We start from the raw sequence: 24,281 nt of genomic DNA on the forward strand, positions 1-24,281 counted from the left end.
GTTAGTCACCAGGTATAACAATCAATTCAGAAGGCAAATGGAATTTTGTCCTTCATTTCTGAAGGGATTGTGTTTAAAAGCAGAGGTTATGTTCTAGCAAAAGTGGGTGCTGGTGAGCCCACACCTGGAGCACTGCATGCAGTTTTTATCTCCTTACGTGCTCAGGGATGTACTACCCTGAGAGGGGGTGCAGAGGAAGTTAACTATGTTGAATCCGGAGGTGAGGGGTTTGGCTGAACAGAGACTGAGTAGATTGGGATTTTATTCATTGGAATTCAGAAGAATGGATAGATATAAAATAATGAGTGGAATTAAAAAAAAATACAAGTGGAGAGGATGTATCCACTGGCAGGTGAAGCTAGGACAAGAGGGCATCACCACAAAGTCAGAAGCAGCAAATTTAAAAGTGAATTGAGAAGGGATGTCTTGACCTTGATGGAGTGCATTGCCTGGGGAAGTATTTGATGCTAGTTCAATGAACGTTTTTAAAGCGAAGTTAGTTTATTTTATAAAAGAAATAATTAATTAAGGAATACGGTAAGAACGTGGGTAAATCGTTCTGCATCCACAAAATGATCAGCCATGATCTTATTGAATGGTAGAGCAGGCTCGAAGGACAGGACGGCCTTAACTTTTTCCAAGATCTTTTGTTCTTTTGTTATACATTCCTCCCTCACTCGTGACTTGGAAGTGCTGGTGTTGGATTAGGATGGACAAAATTAAAATTCAGAGAACACCAGGTTATAATCCAACAGGTTTATTTGGAAGCACTACTTTGCTGGTCCTTCATCAGGTGGTTGTGTGATTTTTAACTTTGTCCCTCACTCTTGTAACTGAAAAACAGCAACAAAAGCCACGAAGCAGTGCGCAAGCTCCAGCCAACAGTTGGTATTGAGGACAATGAAGAAGGTTATCTCAGAGTACGGTGGGATATTGATCAGATGGGCCAATGGGCTGAGGACAGGCAGATAGGATTTAATTGAGATAGATTAGGTTAGAATATCTGGTTGGCATCGACAGACTGGACCGAAGAAGTGATTGATGTCAGTGTGGACCAATGCCGAGGCAGGGGAGGAGCTGGAGGACCTGGCGGGGCAGATGGTCCTCCGGCCAATCAGTGAATGAGGGCGGGACTAGACTATACCACGTGATCATCCTCGCGGTGGGTGCGGAGAGCTGTCGGTAAGGAAAGAAATAAACAGCAGGAAGCGGGAGGGAAATGGTGTTGGTATGGTCTGAGAGGTTTTACAATCATTTGGCACACATCGGAAAATACAAATTTGAAACTTACAGTCCCGTTTTTGCAGCAAACGGGAATATGCCTCGTTGAGTAATCGGCCCGAGTGAGCGCCGCCATCTTTATTCGGGGCAATGATTCACTGGACACGTGCGCGGCCGCCAGCTTTGTAGGGGGCAAAGTTCAGAGGGATGTATGTGCAGCTTTCCCTGGTAAAAAGACTCATAGGGCAGGATTTACACAGAGCACATTCAAACCCAGAGAAATGGACTTTTTTTCTGGATTTGTTTCGTCATTCATTTAAATAATTTGGATATGAATAGAGGCTGTATAGTTAGTAAGTTTGCAGGTGACACCAAACTTGGAGGTGTTGTGGACAATGAAGAAGGTTATCTCAGAGTACAGTGGGATATTGATCAGATGGGCCAATGGGCTGAGGAGTGGCAAAAAGGATTTAATGAAGGTAAATTAGATTTGGATATCTGGTTGGCATAGGTTGGACCGAAAAAGCCTGTTTCTGTGCTAGACATCTTTGACTGTGGGATCATAAAAGTGAACTCTGCTTTGGTTCACCTCTGGGTTCTCTGATGTCCACTTATTTATTATCTAGCTTCCTCAGTCTCTCGTGGGTATATTTTTGCTCTGTATAGTATTTTACTATTGCTTTCACAGCTGTTTTGTAAATGAATTGAAAAATGTAGAGCTGGAAAAACACAGCAGGCCAGGCAGCATCCGAGGAGCAAGAGTATCAACATTTCGGGCATAAGCCCTTCTTCAGGAATGTAAATGAATTGTCCACTGCTGCCCGGCTCCTGACCGTATGATGTTCCATTATCAGGTTATTTTTTCCACAATATCTTTGACAGTCTAGAATTCTTTTTTCCAATAAGCGAGTGCATTTTCCTTCCATTTCTGACAGTCAAATTCTGCACCATTTTCATTCCCTGTGATTCATATTGCACTCCATGAAACATCAACTGTGTATTTCTCCTTCCACAGAAGCCAGTGATCAATGCCAAAGCCTTGTTGCCTGTGGAGAGGGTGATGTTTGACTGCCTTGTACTGCTGCAGTTTGTATGGTGAAGGTGGTTGGGTAAGAGACATTACAGATTATTCACTCAGTGATATTGAAGAATAGAAGATATCTGTACAAATCATCATGGTTTTAATTTCACAAAAATATTATTGAGAAGTTTTGACATAAGGCTACAGATGGAGAATATTGTTTCCAGTGACCACAACCATTGCCAATTAAGCAGTTTTTCAGGAATTTTTAAAGGAAGAAAGCAGATCTTAGAGGGTGGGAATTCCAGACCATGTTCCCTTGGAGTCTATAGAAACAGTAACACAGGTGAACTCAAAATTAAACACATCATTGAGAGTCTGAACTACAATGAGTTATTGAGATATGAAAGGGTGTGTGGTGCAGGGAGATAGGAATGATTACAGCCAGGAATTAATTCAAAGGTGTGAAAGTAAATTGTTGTTGCTTACAAATGGGAGTCTTTTGATTGATCAGCAAGTTTTGGTGCAAGTGAGCACTTCGGCAGTAGAGTTTTCAATATTCTTGAGATTATCGGGAGGGTGAATGTGGGATGCTGGCCAGGAGTGGGTTTAGATAATGAAATCTAGAGTTAACAAAAGGAATGAATGAGAGTTTCAGCAAATGAGCTGAGACGGTGGTGAGGTCAGGTGATATCACTGAAGTTGAAATAGTGGTCTTGGAGGGGGTCTGGCCTGTCATCCTCACCTCATTCAGCTGTTTGTCAGTTTGTGAATCAAGTCTGTAACAAGCTCAGGAACTGAGTGGCCCTGGCAGAACCCAAACTGGGCATCACTGAGCAGGTTATTGCTGAGCAGTTGCTTGACAGCACTGTTGATGACACCTTCCATCACCTCACTGCTGAGCGAGTGTGGACTGATGGAGGGCAATTGGCTGAGTTGGATCTGCCCTGTGTTTTTGTGTTGGAACATCCCTGAGCAATATTCCACAAAGTCAGGAGGTGCCAGTGCTGGAACAGTACTTGTCTTGTTGGGCAGCAGTTTCTGGAGCACAGCCAACAGTATTATTGCCAGAATATTGGCAGGGCCCATACCTTTACACTACTTATTTCAAATCAGATCAAGAAATGGATGAGTTTTAAACCAAGTCGATTCATATCTGTGATGTCAGGGACCAATGGAGAAGGCTCATCCACTTGGCACTGCTGGCTGAAAATCGCTGCTAATGCTGTCCTCTTATCTGTTGCATGAATGTGTGAGACCCCTCCATCGGTAAGGGTGGGGATATCTGTGATGCTTCCTCCAGTGAGTTGTTTAATTGTCCATCATTATTCTTGACTCGGTGTGGCAGAACTGCAGAACTCCGATCTAACCTATTGGCTATGGGATCACTTAGTTCTATTTGGTGTTGCTTGTGCTGTTTGGCATGCAGGTTTGGTAGCTGCACCAGGTTGGCACCTCATTTTCAGGTATGCCTTGTACTGCTCCTGACATGCCCTCCTGCATTCACTATTGAACCAGGGTTGATTCCCCTGGCTTGATGTTAATGGTTGAGTGGGGGATATCAGGCCATGAGATTTCAGATTAGGCTGGAGTACAGTTCTGCTGCTGTCGTTGGCCCACAGTGAGACAGAGGTTGCAGGGTCAAGAGGGCTGATTGTGTGGTTGTATTTGCTAGTGCATTGGTAGATGTAATGTGGTCCATCCAGTTTCATTCCTTTGTTGAGACTGTGCAGTGATTAATTCAATGAGTGATTTGATGGGCCACTGTCGGGTTTCTTTCCCTCAAGGACATGGTCAATGGCAGAAAAACATCCCCAATGGTTCCATGGCAAACAGGAGATTCTTCATTCCATTTGTTTTTCTTGAATTCAGAGCCACCCTCTACCGATTTGGGATTCAAACCTGAACTTCAGTTGTATATTTTAATATTCTTGATAAATGATAAATACGACAGGTTTGTTCACTTATTTTCAGAATCACTATCACAGGCTTTGTTTATTGTTTTGGAGATAAAAACACTGTCCATTATCCTGTCTCCTCCATCCTCCCCTCCAACAACAAGAGTGAGGAGCACATGGAGTTTCTCTGTCCATAACATTGAGATAATCCAATCAGCTGCCTCTGCTTCTTTCCTCCCTCTCCACTAGCCCACCGAGCCACACAGCCTCACAAGGGTGCTCCTCATTTTAGTCCTAAACTTGCATTTCCTCGAGTCCCCTTTCAAGCCTTATTAGAGGTCATCTTGACCATTTACCCTAGTGTAGCTAAATCATGGACATTCCAAATCTGTCTAATCCTCCTGCTTGTCACCGCCCTCCCTCCCTCCACCCCCCCCACCCCCCCACCCCCACCAACCTTGCAATTCACAGATATTGTTCCATGATCTGTCTGTCTGTCTTTTCTGGTTATGTCCTTTTCTCCCATTCTGCTAAAACCTTATATTTGACCTCACCATCATTGGAAAATCCTGCTCCATCTCTACTCTCCCTTTCCTTTCTGAATTCATTGTATTTGGTGTCCCTCCAGGATCTGTCCTTGGTTCATCCTGTTTCTCACCTGCACACTGCCAGGAGGTAACATCGCCCAAAAGCACAGTGTTAGGTTTCCCATGTACACTGGCAATGCCCGGCTCCCCCTCCCCATCATCCCTCTCCATTACTCCACTATTACTCAGTTATCAAACTGCTTACCACGCTTCAATTAGCTGCAATTCACTCCAATGAAACACTGTAATTGTTAAACCCATTGCCTTCAGTTGTTATTCCAAATTCATTTCCCTTACTGCTGTGTCCCTCCCTCTCACTGGGAAGTGTCTGAGGCAGAACGACACTCTTCACAATATTGCTCTCATATCTGACCCCAAGGTGACCATCTGATCAGACATCTACACAATCACAAACACCACAAATTCCAATTTCTAAAACGTTGCTTGTCTCCTCCTCACCCCAGCTCCATTGCTACTGAAACCCTAACCTGTGTCGGTGTTGCCTTAAACTTGACAAATCTGAAACAGAACCCTTGATTCCGCGACTGACCCAGAATCTGGTTCAAGACTCACCCGTAATGGGACACATCCTCTCCATATTTACCCTGTCAAACCTTGACAGAATCCTGTATGTTTCAAAGAGATCACCTCTCATACTCAGTGGACTTTGGAAGAATATTCCCAACTTATTCAGCCTTTGCTTACAGGATAATCCCTTCAAAACAGGGATCATCCCAATGGATCTTCTCTGAAATGCCTCCAATAAACTGCTCTATTTCATGAACTAAAGGGACCAAATCTGTTCACGTTACTCCAGATGTGGTCTCACTTGCCATTTGTTTAGTTGCCCTAAGGTATATACTACAAACTCTTATATTGCAAACTCTTTGAAATAAGGGACAGCATTCCATTCCCTTTCCTGATTCCATGCTGTAACTGTGTGCTCGCTTTCTGTGTTTCCTGCTCATTTTCCCCCAGTCCCTTTGTGGTGCAGCTTTCTACAGTTTATCCCGAGTTATACTCCATTTGCCAACTTGTTGCCCAGGTTTCCTGTGAATATCTCTCTGTAATCTGTTTATGATCCTTTTGGAACTTTCCTGTTATGCCTTTTCTAAAAGACTTCCCCCCCCCCCCCCCCTCATTATTCGAAACATGTCCTGGGAGCACTGGGCAGTGGGAAGCATGCGCAGTTGCTATCTTTCAGGGATACTCTGTTTCATGACCGGGAGGAGCTTGTTGCCCATTGGTCAGAATGGAGACAACTTGCCCATCGAGCTGCATGAGCCTTTCACACCCCATGTCTTATTGAGGAGGCACAGCGGCAGAATGGAAGGAAAGAAAAGGAAGCAAATCCTGCTCTCCATATCTCACTGAATCTTGGAACATTCTGTCCCATGTTCAGTCACATGAAGTCCCAAGGTGGAAACTCATAGAAACCTACATAGATTTGCCCTTGAAGTGCCTGCTAACCTCCACCAGGGGTAATGTGTACAGTCCTCCTGGGCCAGGAGGAGGGAATTGTATGAGTTTCAAACTTGAACTGACAGTGACGGATTTTATAAACTTGTATTACAGACAGATATTCAGATGGTAATCTCAGTCGTTGTAACGCCAAACTCTGACAGAATTACTCAATACATCAGGCCCTGGATATTCATATTGTGTGAGAGTATTGTGTTCTAGATCAATACCATTTGCTGAATAAAAGTTCTCCTTTGAATCAAACCATCCTCTCAATAGATCTTCCCAAATCTTCAACATGTGTCCTGTAATCCTTGTATATTGAGCTGAAGGGTCTAAAGTTTATTATAATGTGTAACTTTTGTAAACCGCTTTGTCACAACTCCCCAAATTTCCTTTGCTACAAGGAGAACACACTCAGTTTCCCCAAACCGCTGATTCCCCAATGTCTGTTTGCTCTCTATAAGATACACATCAGGGTTGTGTTGGAACATTCTCCACTTGCCTGCATCAGTGCACTCCCCCCCCCCCCCAACAATATTAAAGAAAGTGAACATCCTACAGGATAAAGCACTGTACCTGAGTGGTTTCCCATCCACCACCTTCAGCATTCCCTTTCCCCACCCTCGAGGCACAGTGGCATCACTGTGTAAAAGATCAAGTCAGCATTGTCCTACCCGACCTTAGGACTGCTCTCTCATTAGAGATGTCTGGTAGTGGTTAACCTGAATATTACCACAGCACAGGCAAGGGGAGAGGTTGAAAATGAGAGTCCATTAATTGCAGATGGTTATTCTTGATGTGTATTAGCAACACACATGTCACGTGAACAATTAATGTTAAAAAAGCCCCACACATTCTGCAACTAAAATCCCCCATTCCTTGAACCATCCTGGTCAATCTCCTGTGCCCCGTCTCAGGGACCCTGCCATCATTCAACAATGTGTGGGCGATCTGTGGTTCACACAGACCTAGCTGCTCTGAACCCTGTGGGTGATAGCATCGAGCAACAGTTGCACTAAACCTCTCTGTCTGGAAGAGAGTGAGAGACAGAAATCCTGAAGGCATTTAAAATCTATTTAGGAACACACTTGCAAGGCCAAGGCTGACAGGTCTATGGGCTCTGTGTTGGAAAATGGGATTAAAATAGTTAGCTGAGAGATTTCTTTCCAGCATAAATCCAATGGACCACAAAACCGTTTTCTGTCATGTAGACCACAGACGCGTAATATAGGAAAATGACCAGCCACAATAGAAACCAGGTCAGAGAAGGTGATATTAGAATAGATGATACGTGATTGATTAATGTTTTTTGGAGGAAAATGTGACAGGTTAAGTGGGACATTGTGGAGCTCTGGGTGCAGGAATCTGAAATAAAAATGGGTTATCCTGAAGGCTGGAATTAAAGAAAGGCACATCACAGAGATTTGAGAGGGTGGACAAGATTAAAGATAGAAAGTGTGTTGAGACTGGAGGAGATTAGTGGTTGGAGGATGTTGCAGAGATAGTGATAGTTCTGAGGCTAGAGAGGAATTATAGAGATAAGGATGAGTTGTTCCCTTTCCCAACCCGACCTCTTTACTGATGATGATTGTTTCTCTGTCCTCATCTGCCATTGCCTCCATAGGCCTGCGACAATGAGAGTACACAGATAGTATGTTCCCGTTAAGGCCAAGGCTGGGAGGCGTCGAGAATGCTGCATGACCTGAGAAATTGAGGCTCTGGTCAAGAAAATGAAGGAAGGATATGGCAGGTACAGACCCCACTGTGTTTGTGTGAGTCCGTAAAGGACTATAAGGGCAGTAGGAGTATACTCGTGGGAAACCAGGAGGCAAAAAAGGGGACATGAGATAGCTTTGGGAAATAGGTTTAAAGAGGTTCTACAAATACACTAAAGACATAAGAATAACTAGGCAGAGAATAGTGACCCTCGAAGATCAACAAGACTGTCAATGGAACAGCAGGAGGTGGGAGAGATTCTGTATGTATTTCATGTCAGTTTTTACTGAAAGGGGATATGGAAGTTAGAGATGTTGGAGAAATAAATAGTGATAACTTGGCAAGTGTACATATTACAGAGGAGGTGGTACTGGATGTCTTAAAATGCATAAAGGTGGATAAATCCCTGGAATCTGATCAGGTGTATCCCAGAACTTTGTGGGTAATTAGGGACGCTTTTGCTGAGCCCCTCGCTGCGATATTTGTATCATCGATCGCCACAGAACTGGCTCAAAGGCAGAAGACAGAGGGTGGTGATGGAGGGTTGCTGGAAGATGGGTGCCATTATTTGAGAAAGGTGGTAAGGAAAAGCCAGGGAACTATAGACCGGTGAGCCTGAAGTCAGTGGCAGAGAAGTTGTTGGAAGGATTCTCCGGGACAGGATTTACATGTCATTGGAAAAGCAAGAAATTATTAGGGAGAGTCAGCATGGCTTTTGCATTGAAATCATTAACTTGGACTTGAGAAAGACACAAGGTTTCACACAACACACTGGTTAGCAGGTTCAGTACCATAGAATTCTGGCGGAACTAGCTGTTTGGATACAGAATTGGCTGGAAGGTCAGCACAGAAACAGAGACCCGTCGGTCCAACCAGTACATGCTGAGCAGATATCCCAATGCAATCTAGTCCCCCCTGTCAGCACCCGGCCCATATCCTTCCTATTCATATACACATGAAGATGCCTTTTAAATGTTGTAATCGTAATGGCCTCCTCCCACTTCCTCTGGCAGCTCATTCCATACACGTACCACCCTCTGTGTGAAAACGTTGCCTCTCAATTCTCTTTAAAGGCTTTCCCCTCATACCATAAACCTATGCCCTCTCGTGCTGGGATCCCCGATGCCAGGGAAAAGACTTTGTCTATTTATCCTATCCATCCACCTCATGTTTTTATATACATAGATAAGATCACTTCTCAGCCTCTGACGCTGCAGAGAAAACTGCCCCAGTCTATTCAACCTCTGTTCAACCCCCAGCCTAGCTCAAATCCTCCAACCCTGGCATCGTTCTTGTAAATTTTTTCTGAACCCTTTCAAGTTTCACAACATCCTTCCAATAGGAAGGAGACCAGATTTGTACGCAACGTTCCAAAAGTGGCCTAACCAATGTCCTGTACAGCCGCAACATGACCTCACAACTCCTGTACTCAATATTTTGTCCAATAAAGGAAAGCATACCAAATGTCGCCTTCGCTATCCTATCTACCTGCACTCCAAGGTCTCTTTGTTCAGTCACATCCCTCAGGACCTTACCATTCAGTGTATAAGTCCTGCTAAGATTTGCTTTCCCAAAATGCCACTCCTCAACCCATTTACCCATCTGATCAAGATCCCATTGTACTCTGAGGTAATCTTTTTCACTGTCCACTACACCTCCAGATTTGGTGTCTTCTCATTAACAATACCTCCGATGTTCACATCCAAGTAATTGATATAAATGACGAAATGTAGTGGATCCAGCACTGATCCTTGTGACACTCCACTACTCACAGGCCTCCAGTCTAAAAAGCAACCCTCCATCACCACCCTCTGTCTTCTGCCTTTGAGCCAGTTCTGTATCCAAATGGTTAGATCTCCCTGTATGCCATGAGCTCTAACCTTGCTGAGCAGTCAGTGTCATAATGGAGGGTGCTTTTTGTACTGGAAGCCTGTGATGAGCAATATGCTGTCAGGCTGGGTACTGGGTCCACTGATTTTTGCCATTTATATAAATGATTTCTATGTGAATATTGGAGCTATGGTTAGTAGGTTTACAATAGACACCAAAATTGGAGGTGCAATGGACAGCAGAGTTACCTGAGAGTACAATGAGACTCCGATCAAATGGGCTGAGGGGTGGAAGATGCAGCTTAATTTAGATAAATGTGAGGCTCTTCATTTTGGAAAAGCAAATCAGGGCAGGATTTTTACACGTAATGGGAAGGTCCTGGGGAGTGTTGCTGAACAAAGAGATCTTGGAGTGCAGGTTCATAGTTCCTTGAAAGTGGAATCATAGATAGGCAGGGTAGTGAAGAAAGTGTTTGGTGTACTTGCCTTTATTGGTCTGTGCATTGAGTACAGGAGTTGTGACGTCATTTTGCGGCTGTACAGGACACTCATTCAGCCACTTCTGGAATTCTGCTCTCAGTCCTGGTCTCCCGCTCTCGGAATGATATTGTGAAACTTGAAAGGATTCAGAAAAGATGCAAAGATGTTGCCAGGGTTGAGGGATTGAGATATAGGGAGAGGCTGAATAGACTGAGGCTGTTTTCACTGGAGAATCGGATGCTGAGAGGTGACCATAGAGATTGATAAAATCGTTAGGGCCATGGATAGGGTAAACAGCCAGGGTCTTATTCCTGTTTAGGTGAGTCCAAAACTAGAAAACACAGGTGTGAGGGAAAAGATTGAAAAGGGATATTAAGGGCAAAGTTTCAAGCTGAATGTAGTATGTGTATGGAATGAGCTGCCAGAGAAAGTGTGGAGGCCGGTACAGTTACAACATTTAAAAGGCATCTCATTGGATATGTGATTGGGAAAGGTTTAGAAGGCTATGGGCCAAGTGCCTGGATTATGGGACGAGATTAATTTAGGATATCTAGTCGGCATGGACAAGTTGGACTGAAGGGTCTGTTTCTGTGCTGTACATCTCTGGCACTAATAAATTAAAATTTAGATTTCTCTTTTATGGAGAGTTAGCAGGTCAGACAATTCTCCTTGGGGCTGAGAAGGATAAGCAGTGATTTCGACCAGGAGTTGATTTGTTTCCAGGGTATTTCATTTACAGAGAGACAGAGTGAGAAATTTTTACCGTCACAATTTTGAGTAACTATTTTCAGGTAACTGGCAAATAATGCAAAGAAAAATGTGAAGATTATTTTACTCAGTAAGTTCTGAGCATCTGGAACAGTTTGACCGACAGCTGGATGCAGATTCCGTAGTTATTGTCAAAACAAATTTGAAATTTAACATTTTTAAGGAAGGATTTGGAGGGCTCTGTCCAAATGGGAGGTGAGTTGGGACTGACTGGGACCATCTCCAGAGGGAGAGAGTACAGCCCCAATGGGCAGAATAGCCTCCAGTCCCTGTGCTCTGTGATACTGACTTATTCACTGTGAAAGATGAAGCTCATCACAGGGCAGAGCCGTAGGGATGTACAGCATGAAAATATACCCTTTGGTTAAACTGGTCCATGCTGACCAATATGCCAACCTAATCTAGTCCCATTTGCCAACACTTGGCACATATCAGTCTACACCCTTCCTATTCATATACCCATCCAAATGCCAAATGGTTTAATTGTACCAACATCCTCCACTTCCCGACAGAAGATTCCATACACACACCAACCTCAGTGGGGGAAAGAAAATTGCCCCTCCGATCCATTTTAAATTCTTCCCCTCTCATCTTAAACCTACACCCTCTCATTCTGGACTCCCCGACCCCAGGGAAATGACCTTGTCTATTTATCCTACCCAGGCTCCTCATGGTTTTATAAACCTCTATGAGGTCACCCCTCAGCCTCTGATGCACCTGGGAGGATCCCACCACTCAGGTCACAATGGGGCCTGGCTGATTGTCACAGCTTCAGACCAATAGGAGAGTTGGCATGATCCTCCAGCCAATGGGTGTGAATGAGGGGTGGGTCCAGCAGGCCAACACATGACCATCAGCTTTGCAGGCGCAGTGTCACTGTGAGGGGGGACTGAATGTGAAGGAGTGGGAGAGAGATGGAGTTAGTGTGGACAGGGAAGGTTGATAAACACTGTTTCAGTCTGCTGGACCTGAATTAGATACTCCGGGTAAATTAGAACCAAAAGAACTGCGGATGCTGTAAATCACCCACAACTACCAGAAGGTGCTGGAAAAGCTCAGCAGATCTGGCAGCATCTGTGAAAAGAAATCCGTTCGCATTTTCGATCCAGTGATGCTTCCTCAGGAACTGATGTTACTGAGAAAAAAAAGTCTGTTTTTATGCAGAAGGTAGGGGTTAAGGAGTAAATGATAAGTGGGGATAGAGTCCAAAGAGAGAGATAAGAGCATTTGGACAAAGGAGTGAATAACGATCTGACGGGGGGAGGGTGAATAGCTGTTTATGGGGACTGTTAGTGGCTAACCATAGGTAGTGTGTAATGGCAGGCTACGTAATAACAAGGCTAGGTATGTGGGGTAGGGGGCAAAGACACTAGGATATGGGAGAGTTCAGGACCTAAAATTATTGAATTTGATGTTGAAACCAGAGGGTTGCAGGGTCCCCGAGTGGGAGATGAGGTGTTGTTCTTCCAGTTTGCGTTAAAGTGTGGCTCTGGAAAAGCACAGCAGATCAGGCAGCATCCAAGGAGCAGGAGAGTTGACGTATTGGGCATGTCAGCACTTCATCAGAAATGTGGGTGGTGGAATACGGCTGAGAGATAAATAGGGAGGGGTGTTTGGTGTTGGGGGGAAGGGAGCTAGAGAGGCAATAGTTGGTTGTAGATGGAGGGTCGTGGTGAGAGGGTGGAATGGAAGATGGGAAGGTGGGACTGTTCAAGAGGCCAGTGCCGAGTTGGAGGGTTGAATCTGAGATCAGTTGGGGAGTGGGAGATGAGGAAACCTTGATGCTGCGTTGTTGAAAGTTCCCAAGGTGGAAGATGAGGTGTTCTTCCTCCAGGTGTCGGGTGGCTCGGATTTGGGATGGAGGGCTTGCATGTCCTTGGCAGGGTGGTGGCGGATGGGGTGGGGGGTAGCCGAAGTGGTCGGCAACAGGGCAGTGGGGTTGGTTGGTGCATGTGTCCCAGAAATGTTCCCTGAAATATTCCACAATTTGGCGTCCTGAGAGCAAGGGACACAATAGGTGAGGTGTTTGGGTGGGCAGGGAAATCTCTGCTGGATGTAGGAGGATCAAGTGGTGCCTTGGATGGAGGTGAGGGGAAGGTGTGGGCACAGGTTTTCCACCTCTTGCAGTGGCAAGCGAAGGTGCTTGGAGTGGAGGGTGGGTTGGTGGGGACCGTGGATCTAACGTGGAAGTCACAGAAGGTATGGTCTCTGTGGAATGCTGAAAGGGTTGGGGAGGGAAATATATCTCAGGGGGTTGGATCTGATGGTGGAAAGAGCAGAGGATGATGTGTTGTATATGGATGGAAGGTGAGGATGGTGGGATTCCATCTTTGTTGCATTTGGAGGGGTGGGGTTCAAGGGCAGTGGTGTGGGAAGTGGAGGAGATACACTGGAGGGCATTGTTGACCACATGTGAGGGGAAATTGCAGTGCTTGAAATAGGAAGCCATTTGGTATGTTCTGAAGTGTTCTTCCAGCTTGCATCAAACTTCACTGGAGCACTGCAGTAAGCATGAGACAGAGATGTTGGACAGGGAACAGTCTTGTGTGTTAAAGAGCAGGCAACTGGAAGCTCAAGGTCTTTTTTGCAGGCACAATGTAGATCATCAGCCACCATTTCCACCACCGCCACTGAGATGCGAGAAGGTTCCTGTCTCCTCCATTAACAGCTTTCCACCTTCCCACTCCTTTATCTTTCCAAATGTTCCTGTGTCTCTTTGTGCTCTGTCCCCACCTATTATTTACTCTTTAACCCCTATCTCCTATAGTCCAAAGATCTGTAGGTGAGGTGAATTGGCCCAGCTAAGTTTCCCGTAGTGTTCAGGGATGTGTATTAGTTCGGGGAAATGGAGAGTAATAGAATAGGAGAATGGGTCTGGGTGGGATAAACTTCGGAGGGTGGGTGTGGAATTGTTGGGCCAAAGGGCCTGTTTCCTGAAGGGATTCTAATTTTCCCAGCTGTCATCGGTTCTGAGGAAGGGTCACTGGACCCGCGATAACCCATGGTGTGTGCAGGAGGTGGAAAGGGGAGAGTGGCAGCAGAAACCAGATGAAATGTATCAGTGTAGACTGGGAGGGTTTAGTTACACTCTGGGCAGGTCGTTAGTCTGAATTAGAAACTCTTGGTCCCACGTTTGCAGCAAAGGGGAAGATGGCTTGGGCCTCAGGCAGTGAGAGGCCCTGGGTTATAGCCACCATCTTTATTTGGGGCAAGGTACAGCAAGGAGCATGCACGTGTCCTCTTCCTGGGTGGGGGCGGGGTGATTTGAAGAGGAGCATTTACACATCAAACACATACCAAGAGAAGTGTTTGTCTTCACTATTCATCTTGCACTGACTGTGAGCTTTGTTTTGTGAATTCAGTTTATAGGATATTAATTGAGGATAATTGAGACTGGGATCTCAATAAACAAGTTTCTACAGTCAGCGGAGTCATCAGGATCTGAATATCATTGGGATTTAACTGTGGGAAAAGTTTGTTCTGTCTGTGGGAAAATATCCTCAATATTTTTGTCAACCACAAGCAGAACGATGTTCAAGTTCATGGTTGGATCACCCTTGGGGTATGTGTTCAATTCTTGGCCCTGTAGCTGTGGAAGGAGGTATTGGCCTGAGAGAGAGCACAGATTTATCCAAATTACACCTCGTCTTTTTGCAGGAACTGTCAGATTTAGTCTCACTCATCCACTTTGTAATGTTAATCTGTAAACTCCCTACTTCCAATTCTCTGCAAATTTTTCGTGGACTCAAATTCCAGCACCATTTCAGGTGGAAGGTTCCAGATTCTGACAACTGTCTGATCGTTCAGAAACTGGTAAAGTCCATTTTGACTCTGGGGTTACAAAGGGATGAATTGAAAGATGCAGTGCTGGTCCTGAGCTCCCATTGAGATGCATTAGAACAGTACAGGAGGCTGAGAGAAGAGTAAGTGTGAGCAGACAATGAAAATGACAGGGCTGCACTGTTAGTGCTGCTTGGCTCAATGAGAGTGTTTTGGAGTTGGGTGTAAATAGTGAGGTGAGACAGGGAGAAGGTGAAGCTGAAACTCAGTTTTAGTTCAGGCCTTTCAGAAATTCACAGTCCCAATGGGAATAGTCAATCTGTCAGTAATACCTGCGGAGTATTTAAGTTTTTAAAGTATGACATATCAGCTGAAGTAAAGATTTTTTTTGTTATTATAATGGACATGTTTGAAGTGAAGGAAGGTTACTCACTCATTTAAATTCTCTTAATGGGAGTAACTAGATAAATGTAGAGAGACGTTGTGACAGGAGCCCTCAGACCTGTGGTGTGCTCCTCTTGCACAATGTGGGAAATAAGGGCCGCTTCCAGTGTCCCTGACGGCTATTTGTGCAGGAAAGGTTCCCATCTGCAGCTACTGGGAAACTGCTTTTCAGAGCTCGAGCTGAGAGTGGACTCACTGTGGAGCATCTGCAATACTGAGAATGTTATGGACAGCACATTTAGTGAGTTAGTCACCCTGCAGGTGGGGGTTACACAGGCAGAAAGGCTCAGGAAGTGAGTACAGGAGTCCCCCGTTGTTATCCCCTTCTCATACAGATACTGTATACCACTTGGGATTCTGTAAGGGCGGGAATGGGTGGGGTGGCTTCTCGGGAAATCAGCATCAGCCAGGTTCATGACACCACAGAGAGCTCTGCTGATCAGAACAAGAGGAATGAGAGTGGCAGGGCTATAGTGACAGGGGATTCAATAATCAGGGGTACAGCCAGGCACTTCTGTGCCCACAGACATGAATCGAGGATGGTATGTAATCTCCCTGGTGCCAAGATCCGTGATATCATGGAGCAGCTGCAGGATATTCTGGAGCTGGAGGGTAAACAGGCCGTGGTCGTGCAACACACAGATACCAAGGACATCGCTAAACAGAGGGATGAGGGCCTGAAAGCTGGACATAGGGAGAGCAGAGATGCATTAAAATGTAGCTCCTGAAATGTAATAATGTCAGACTTACTCCCAGTGCCATGTGCTAATGAGAGCAGGAATGAGAAGGTAGATCAGCTGGATGTGTGGCTGGGGAAATGGTGTACCAGAGAAGGGTTTTGATTCTTCAGGCACTGGGACTGTTTCTGAGTGGGACCTATACCAGCCTGACCGGTTACCCCTGGGCAGAGCTGAGACAAATCTAGTGGGGGCTTTTGCCAGTTCTATTGGTGAGTTTGTAACTCGTCTGGCAGGGGGATGGGAACGAAAGTGTAGGCTTAGATGGGTCAGATTCAGGACAGGGAATGGGGGGTAGAATATTAGTGATGTAGTTAGTGGCTCAGAAAGCCAAAGGAAAGGAGGATTAAACGAAGATTGAGTCCCTCTTCAGCCATCAGTCCTGACATCCCGGGAATGTGAGTCAACAAAATATGGAGCTGTATACATGTCTATGACTCTGTGCTTCAGCAAAATGGTGGAAATCTGCAAAAATAACAAAGTGCTGGAGATCCTCAGCAGGTCAGGCAGCATCTGAAATGGTGACAGATGCAGGAAACATTGCAGCCTTGAAGAAGTGTTTAGGTGATCACACCAAGCAGGACAATATCAGTTACACGCTGAGTCCCAGAACGTGGGACTAGCATAAATAGGTGCTTGATGACCAGCATGAATACGATGGGGCTGGAAAGGTGACGTTTCGGGTCAGGGCTATTTATCAAGACTGACAAAGGGTCCGGATCCAAAACATCAACCTTCCTGCTCCTCTGATGCTGCCTGACCTGCTGCACCTCCCCAGGTCCACATTGTACAGACTCTGACTTCCAGCATCTGCAGTCCTTAACTATCTTCACATCCCAGAACTCATCTGGTGATCCTCCTTTACACTCTCCTGGTTATTGAGAGATCCTTCCTTGGAAAAGGGGAACAAAGGTGTATACAGTACTCCAGCTGTGGTCTCACCAAGGCCCTTCCAGAAAGGGATCCCTGTCCCCATCTTATCCATAATGGTCATCCAGCACACATGCCTGGTGTGATCATCTCAACACTTCTTCAAGGCTGCAATGTTTCCTGCATCTGTCACCATTTCAGATGCTGCCAGACCTGCTGAGGATCTCCAGCACTTTCTGTTTTCTCTGTTATAGAGGATTGAGAAATTCAAATTGAACTTCATGTTACTGGATCCGTGCCGATCTGAATATCATTGGCCTTATCATCTGGATGGAAAGGTGTTCATTCTGTCCATGGGTGAATATTTCAAATGTCCGTGTGACTGGAAAAAAGTACTGAGACAGCGAAGTCCATGTTAGCGTGGGGACTGTGGAGAGAGATTTCATTGGTTTTTGTAAGTATAAACAATCATGGCACATCTCCCTGGAACAGGTAAGCCACAGATTGGTTTTGTATGAAGACAATTAACCATGAAACCAGAAAGACAAAAGGATTCCTACATCATGGAAAAAGCAATGAAAATGGGATTGTTGTAATGGAGTGAATTATCAATCATTGATTGTAATCCATTGGTGTTGTCACATCGGTTCCAGCACCGTAGGGAAACACGGGAAATGTGATGAATGCAGTGTCAGTTTAAGTTATTCAACTGGAAAGGTGAAGAAGAAATTTACAAGGATGATGCCAGGTCTCAGGGGTCTGAGGTACAGGGAGAGGTTGGACAAGCGAGGACTTTTTTGTTTAGAGCAGAGGAAACCGAGGGGGAATATTTTATAGAAGTGTATAAAACCATGAGAGGCATGGGTAAGGTGAATGCACTCGGTCTTTTTCCCAGGGACTCGAGGATTGGAGGGCATCAGATTAAAGTTAGAGGAGAAAGAATACATGGGAAACTGAGGGGCAACTGTTCTACAGAAAGGTGGTATGTATATGGAATGAGCTGCCAGTGGAAGTGGTTCAGGCAGGAACACTCTCAACAGGTAAAAGACATTTGGACAAATACATGGATAGGAAAGGGTCAGAAGCAAATGGGCCAAGTGCAGGGAAATGGGGTTAGCGTGGATGGACATTCTGGTCGGCATGGGCCAGTTTGGGCCAAAGGGCCTGTCTCTGCTGTAGGATTCTATAACTCTAAGTGCATTTGCTATTTCTCCCCCTAACTCTGTTGGTATCCTGGGATGTATTCCATCGGGGCAAGGAGACTTGTTTACCTTTAGCTCCATTAGCTTGCCCAGCTCTAACTCTCACGATAATGGTTATTATCGAGGTCCTCACCTTCCTCAGTCTCCTTATCAATTACTAATATGTTCTTCGTATCCTCCACTGTGAAGACTGACTGCTGTGTACTCATATTCCTGAACCCTGCTGAATAGGAATAACTCGGCACAGAACTCTGAGAGGTCTTCTTTGAGTCTTTATTGATGAGACATGGCAGTTACCTGGATAGTGTACATACAAAACACCTTCAGGCAGCATCAGGTAACTCCCCACCTGTCCGATGTACAGCTCCCATTCTTATAACTTTGTGGTTTGGGACTTTGAATAGAGACTGTCTCTCAGTATTCTCTCCATGGCAACGGCAGTTAGAAAGTCAAGTTCAGTTCAGCACTTTGTGGATAAACCACACACCCCTCCCCCACGGCCCTGTGGCTCCCTCATGTATCTGACAGATGCTTCAGTTTCAAAGTGGTATCTATCAGATTCTGATGTGGAGAAGCCGGTGTTGAGCTGGGGTGGACAAAGTTTAAAAACCACACATCACCAGGTTATAGTCCAACAGGTTTATTTGGAAGTACAAGCTTTTGGCGTGTGCTGTGATTTTTAACTTGATCAGGATTATCTCTATGGTAACAGTTAAGTACTTCAGCAATTACAGAGGCCATATGTTCCCCACACAATAGGTTCCCCTCTAGCAGGGTAAACTGCTATTCTGGCCCTGGGGATAGCTACTCATCACTTTTATCCCCCAATCCCATCTCGCTTTCTGTTGAGCTTGGAAGTTTTTCTAATCTCCTTGGTCTTTGCCAATTTGTATGCCTTCTATTTCAGTTTGATAGACTCCCTTATTTCCTGAGCCACCCACGGCAGATTACTCCTTTTCCTACAGTCCTTCCTTTTCACTGATATATACTTTTGCTGAGCACTTAGAAAAATTGCTTTGATATTCCTCCACTGTCCGTCAACTTTCCCACCATAAAGTCTTTGTTTCCAGTCTACATTAGCCAACTCCTGCCTCATCCTATTGTAGTCTCCTTTAATATAAGCACAGGATCTTGGGAGTGGATCTAATCTTCCAGCTTTCCATCTGTGTTCTAAGTTCAACCAGACTTATCAGAATTCTTTTATCAGATTACGAGGTGAGGCGATGTTTCCTGGGTGTTTTGGTTTTCATTGTCAGAGACCTTGGCTTTGTAATAAAGTACAGGATAGATATTCACAACAGAGTATTCTGGACGGTGTGAATGTACGACACAATCTAAAACCATAAATCATTGTCTCCCTTCAGTTTAAAATTACAAAATCATTATCTCCTACATGCTTCCTCACTATCTAAGCTTGGAATGCTAATCCACCTGACTATCTGTCATTTTCTGAAAATCTCCTTTCGTGAAGTTGGTGAGTTTTGGATTCGGCTTTCCAGTTATTACCGTAAGAAGATAAGCCCTGGACACAGGAGAGGCAATGCAGCCCTTCGAACCAGCTCCACCATTTAATACGGTGATGATTGAGCTCACCTCAGTCTCAGCTGGATTTTCCTGCCTGCTCTCTCTCACGCTTCAACTCATTGCAAATTAAAAATCTGTATCTCTTCATTAAATTGGCTCATTGTCCTGGCATCCACCGCATTTTCAATAGGGAATTCCACAGATTCACAACACGTTGAGACAAGGACATTCTTCCTCATGAGAATAGAATAGAGTCCCTATAGTGCAGAAACAGGGTGTTCATCCATCGATTCCACACCAACCCTATGATGAGCATCCCATTCAGACCCACCCATTCCCTGTAACCCTGCATTTCCCGTGCCTAATTGCCTAACCAGCACATGCATGGACCCTGTGAGCAATTTGGCATGACCAATCCACCTAACCTGCACATCTTTGGACTGTGGGAGGAAACTGGAGCACCGAACAAAACCATGCAGACATGGGGAGAATGTGTAAACTCCACACAGTTGCCTAACGCTGGAATCAAACCCGGGTCCCTGACGCTGTGAGGCAGCAGTGCTAGCCACTGAGCCACCTCTGCTTAAAATCTGCTGCCCATTATTAACCTCCCCACCCCGCAATTGGCTGAATGTATATTCCTTACGTCAGAAATCGAGGTGTCTAAGCAGATGTCTCAGTAAATCTCAGTGACAGCCCACATGTCCTGTGTGTCTGAATAGATATCCTATAGACAACACCCTCCAGCCCACACTTTCTCTCACTTTCCAGGGACAGGTCTCCAGAGACTTCATGGGGACTACAACTCCCATAGTCCCTGAGGCAAGGACCACATGTGTGTGGGGAAACCCAGCACTGTACATGTACAGAATGTGGGCGGGTTTTGGAGCATGTTCTTTGAGTTAACTAGCGGAAAGTATTTCACACTGTGATTGGCAGGAGAAGGGACACATCTGTCTATAGTATTGATAAGTTGGGGGGGGTCAAAGTGACACTACGCTCAGATGGGACCAAGTTCCATTCGCAACTTGTCATAACACTGGGAATTGACCAATGGGAAACAAAGAAGAATCTGACCCATTCTCCCAGACTGAAGGTTCCTCTTCTGTCCAGGATCTGCCACCTCCCTTTCTGTTTCCTTTTGTTTCATTCTGCTGTTACATTATTGCCTTGCAGCAACTGAAGGGAAAAGAAGTGAACCCAGAAAGGGTGCAAAGTCTAACCAGGGACCGGAAGTGGTGGCATGGAATAGTTTATCAGTAACACCATGAGAATGTAGAGGGTGTACATTAGAGGTAGCAGAGTTAGAATGGTGGGAGAGAGTAAGTGGGCTGGAGGGTTACAGCTTTGGGGGAAGAAAGGGGAAAAGGGTATTCCAGAGAAACTAGAATTGTCTGTTCTGAATTTCTAATCTGTACATATTCCTTTATACAGGGTGCTAGATAGTGAAGATTTGCAGACTGAAATCTCAAAATCACGTGCAGATCGTGATTAAATTAAACAACATTTGAAGAACCAAAGATGGAGAATCACTCGGCCAAAATCCTGCAACACTCTCCCTCCCAGCATTGTCGGTCTCTCTGCGCCAAATGGACTGTGAATGGTTCAAGACAGCAGCTCACTATCATCTTCTCAAGGGTAACTAGAGATGGGGAATAAATGCTGGCTGAGCCAGTGATGCCCATATCCTGGAAACGGTTTCTACCTCCAGTTGCGGAAACCCAGTCGATGTTACTGCAGGATGATGAGGGACACTGAGTGCATCCTCCAGGAGGCAGCACCATCACATTACCCCTGCCTACACCCACACAGTAACACAGCAACTTCACTGGAACAAAAGGCAGTGAAGCCAAAGGAGGACTTCGACATAGTTCTTCAAGGTAAAGTCATGAAAGGGGATTGGAACACAGCAGGAACAGGAGATTGAGCTGGATGGTCAGCTGTTTCCCAATGAATGGCGGAGCAGGATTGAAAGGCTGAATGGCATCCTGCTGCTATCTCCCAGGTATGTATATAGTCATGGAGCCCGGGTAGGAAGAAGGGGGCAGGGATTCTCCAGGAGATTGCACCTCCACAACAGTTTTCAGTGAGGGATGGTTTGATGGATTTTATTTAACATTTATCTTTAACACAAGGTTTCTAAATTTTGGTTTTAAAATGTTGTAAGAGCTTGTTGCACAGCAAATAAAATTAAAGAAAATAACGTAAACTGTCTGAATATAACAGTTTTAAAGCTTTCAACCTCCTGTAAAACAAAATCCTGTCAAACAAATTCCCAGACACCATCACTTTCCAGTTACTCAAACTCCAGGGAAATGTTCCCTCCCTGTTTGAACCTTTGATTTGATTTAACAGTTTTTCAGTTCTCGTTCTGTGAGCTGTGAAGTGTTCTTTTTCCCCATTTCTCTGACCCAGAAATGTTATCACAGCAACCTTTCCACCATCAAGATCATCATTATGCCATTTTGCTTTTGGTTAACGTATAATCACCAGCAGTGCAAAAGTGAGGACTGCAGTTGCTGGAAACCAGAGCCTAGATTAGAGGGGTGCTGGAAAAGGGCTTTTGCCAAAACATTGATTTCCAGCTCCTCGGATCCTGCCTGACCTGCTGTGCTTTTCCAGCACCACTCTAATCTAGACATATCATCACAGCAGTAAACCATTTGTGTAACCAATAGAATATTTCAAAACAAAGCCATTACAGACCAAGCAAACCATTACAAGTGACAGAATGAGAAGGGACTAAATCAAAGTCGAGTTGTGGGGAGGGGGCAGCGGTGGAGATAAAGCACTTATATCCCCTACGGTGCCCACCTCTATCTAAAGTCATCAAGAGCATTGATGCACACCACATGCTCCTTCTCCTAGAACACCCTGCTGTGTAGCCTTTATCCTCAATCATAGAATAAAATCCCTACAGTGTGGAAGGAGAGCATTGGCCCTTCAAACTCCACCGACCATCCGAAGAACATCACGCCCAGAGCACTCTATCACTGTAACCCTGCATTTCCCATGGCTGATCCACCTAGTCTGCACAATCCTGGATACTGTGGACAAGTTAGCACGACTGATCCACCTGACCTGCACATCTCTGGGCTGTGGGAGGAAACCAGAGCATCTGGAGGGGACCCACACTATCCTGGGGAGAATGTGAGAACTCTACACAGGCCGTTGACCAAGGCTGGACTCCAACCTTGTAACTGATGCTGTGAAGCAGCCGTGCTACAGTCACAATTTAAATCAAAACTAATGATCCCTGCTCATTGTCACATTACTGTTTGTGGAGACTTACTGCCCAGAGAGACATCCTGAGGTTCAGAAAGTGGCAATATAAGTTCAGTCACCCCCAGCCGAGTTAATGTGGTTAACAACAACAACATCAATACTCCAACAGTGTCATCATGTACAAGGTCCACTCCTGACTCTGATGGGCAGTAACATCAGAATCAGAGTCCTGCAGTCCACATGGAGCAGGGGGGATGACCACTTCCCTGTGAGCACTCACTGGGCTCTCAATCGTGTTGAAGATGCAGCAAATCCCGAGTCTCACCGAGGGGTGAACAGCTCCTACCCAGTGTGAACCTCCTGGGGTCTCAGTGGGGCAGGATGAATCACTGAATCCCCTCTCCCACACTGACCATCTGAATGTCCTCTCCCCCTGTGTGGGCTCACTGGGGTCTCAGGGGGTCAGGATGAATCACTGAATCCCCTCTCACACACTGACCATCTGAATGTCCTCTCCCCCTGTATGGGCTCACTGGGGTCTCAGGGGGTCAGGATGAATCACTGAATCCCCTCTCCCACACTGACCATCTGAATGTCCTCTCCCCGTGTGTGGGCTCACTGGGGTCTCAGGGGGAGGGATGAATCACTGAATCCTCTCTCCCACACTGACCATCTGAATGTCCTCTCCCCCGTGTGTGGGCTCACTGGGGTCTCAGTGGGGCAGGATGAATCACTGAATCCCTTCTCCCACACTGACCACCTGTATGGCCTCTCCCCCTGTGTGGGCTCACTGGGGTCTCAGGGGGTCAGGATGAATCACTGAATCCCCTCTCCCACACTGACCATCTGAATCCCCCCTCCCCCCCCTGTGTGGGCTCACTGGGGTCTCAGGGGGTCAGGATGAATCACTGAATCCTCTCTCCCACACTGACCATCTGAATGTCCTCTCCCCCGTGTGTGGGCTCACTGGGGTCTCAGGGGGTCAGGATGAATCACCGAATCCCCTCTCCCACACTGACCATCTGAATGCCCTCTCCCCCTGTGTGTGGGCTCACTGGGGTCTCAGGGGGTCAGGATGAATCACTGAATCCTCTCTCCCACACTGACCATCTGAATGGCCCCTCTCCCCCTGTGTGTGGGCTCACTGGGGATTCCACAGGTGCTGCATTTGAGTGAATCTCCCCCCACACTGGGAACAAGTGAATGACCTTTCCCCAGAGTGAGCTCGCTGGTGTTTCAGCAGGTCAGAGGACTGAGTGAATGCTTTCCCACACACAGAGCAGGTGAATGGCCTCTCCCCGATGGGAATGCACTAATGTCTCCACAGGTGAGAGATTTGAATGAATCCTTTCTCACAGATGGAGCAGGTGAAGGGTCTAAATCCACTGTGCCATCTCTGGTGCCTCAGCAGATTGTAAGATCGTGTAAATCCCTTCCCATACGTGGGGCAGGTGAACGGCCTCTCCGCAGTGTGACTGTGTCGGTGACTGTCCCAGTGGGGGTGGGGGGAGGGGT

At 45.8% G+C, this 24,281-nt stretch overlaps 1 long non-coding RNA gene across 3 annotated transcripts in view; it reads left to right on the top strand.

Moving 5' to 3' along the window:
* The first annotated feature begins 1,148 nt into the window (after nucleotides 1-1,148).
* LOC140494033 (uncharacterized) overlaps nucleotides 1,149-24,281 on the top strand; it is a 40,821-nt gene continuing 17,688 nt past the window's right edge. The window contains exons 1-3 of one of the 3 annotated variants that reach the window (XR_011963864.1): nucleotides 1,149-1,182; nucleotides 2,237-2,330; nucleotides 20,976-21,546. This is a non-coding gene — a long non-coding RNA (uncharacterized lncRNA). Of the gene's footprint in view, nucleotides 1,183-2,007; nucleotides 2,076-2,236; nucleotides 2,331-17,073; nucleotides 17,270-20,975; nucleotides 21,547-24,281 lie in introns of those variants that run through there. The other 2 variants (XR_011963863.1, XR_011963865.1) reach the window with 2 other exon arrangements.

Source organism: Chiloscyllium punctatum, chromosome 23 (assembly GCF_047496795.1).
Source record: "Chiloscyllium punctatum isolate Juve2018m chromosome 23, sChiPun1.3, whole genome shotgun sequence".
In the NCBI taxonomy this organism is placed as follows: Eukaryota; Metazoa; Chordata; class Chondrichthyes; order Orectolobiformes; family Hemiscylliidae; genus Chiloscyllium; species Chiloscyllium punctatum.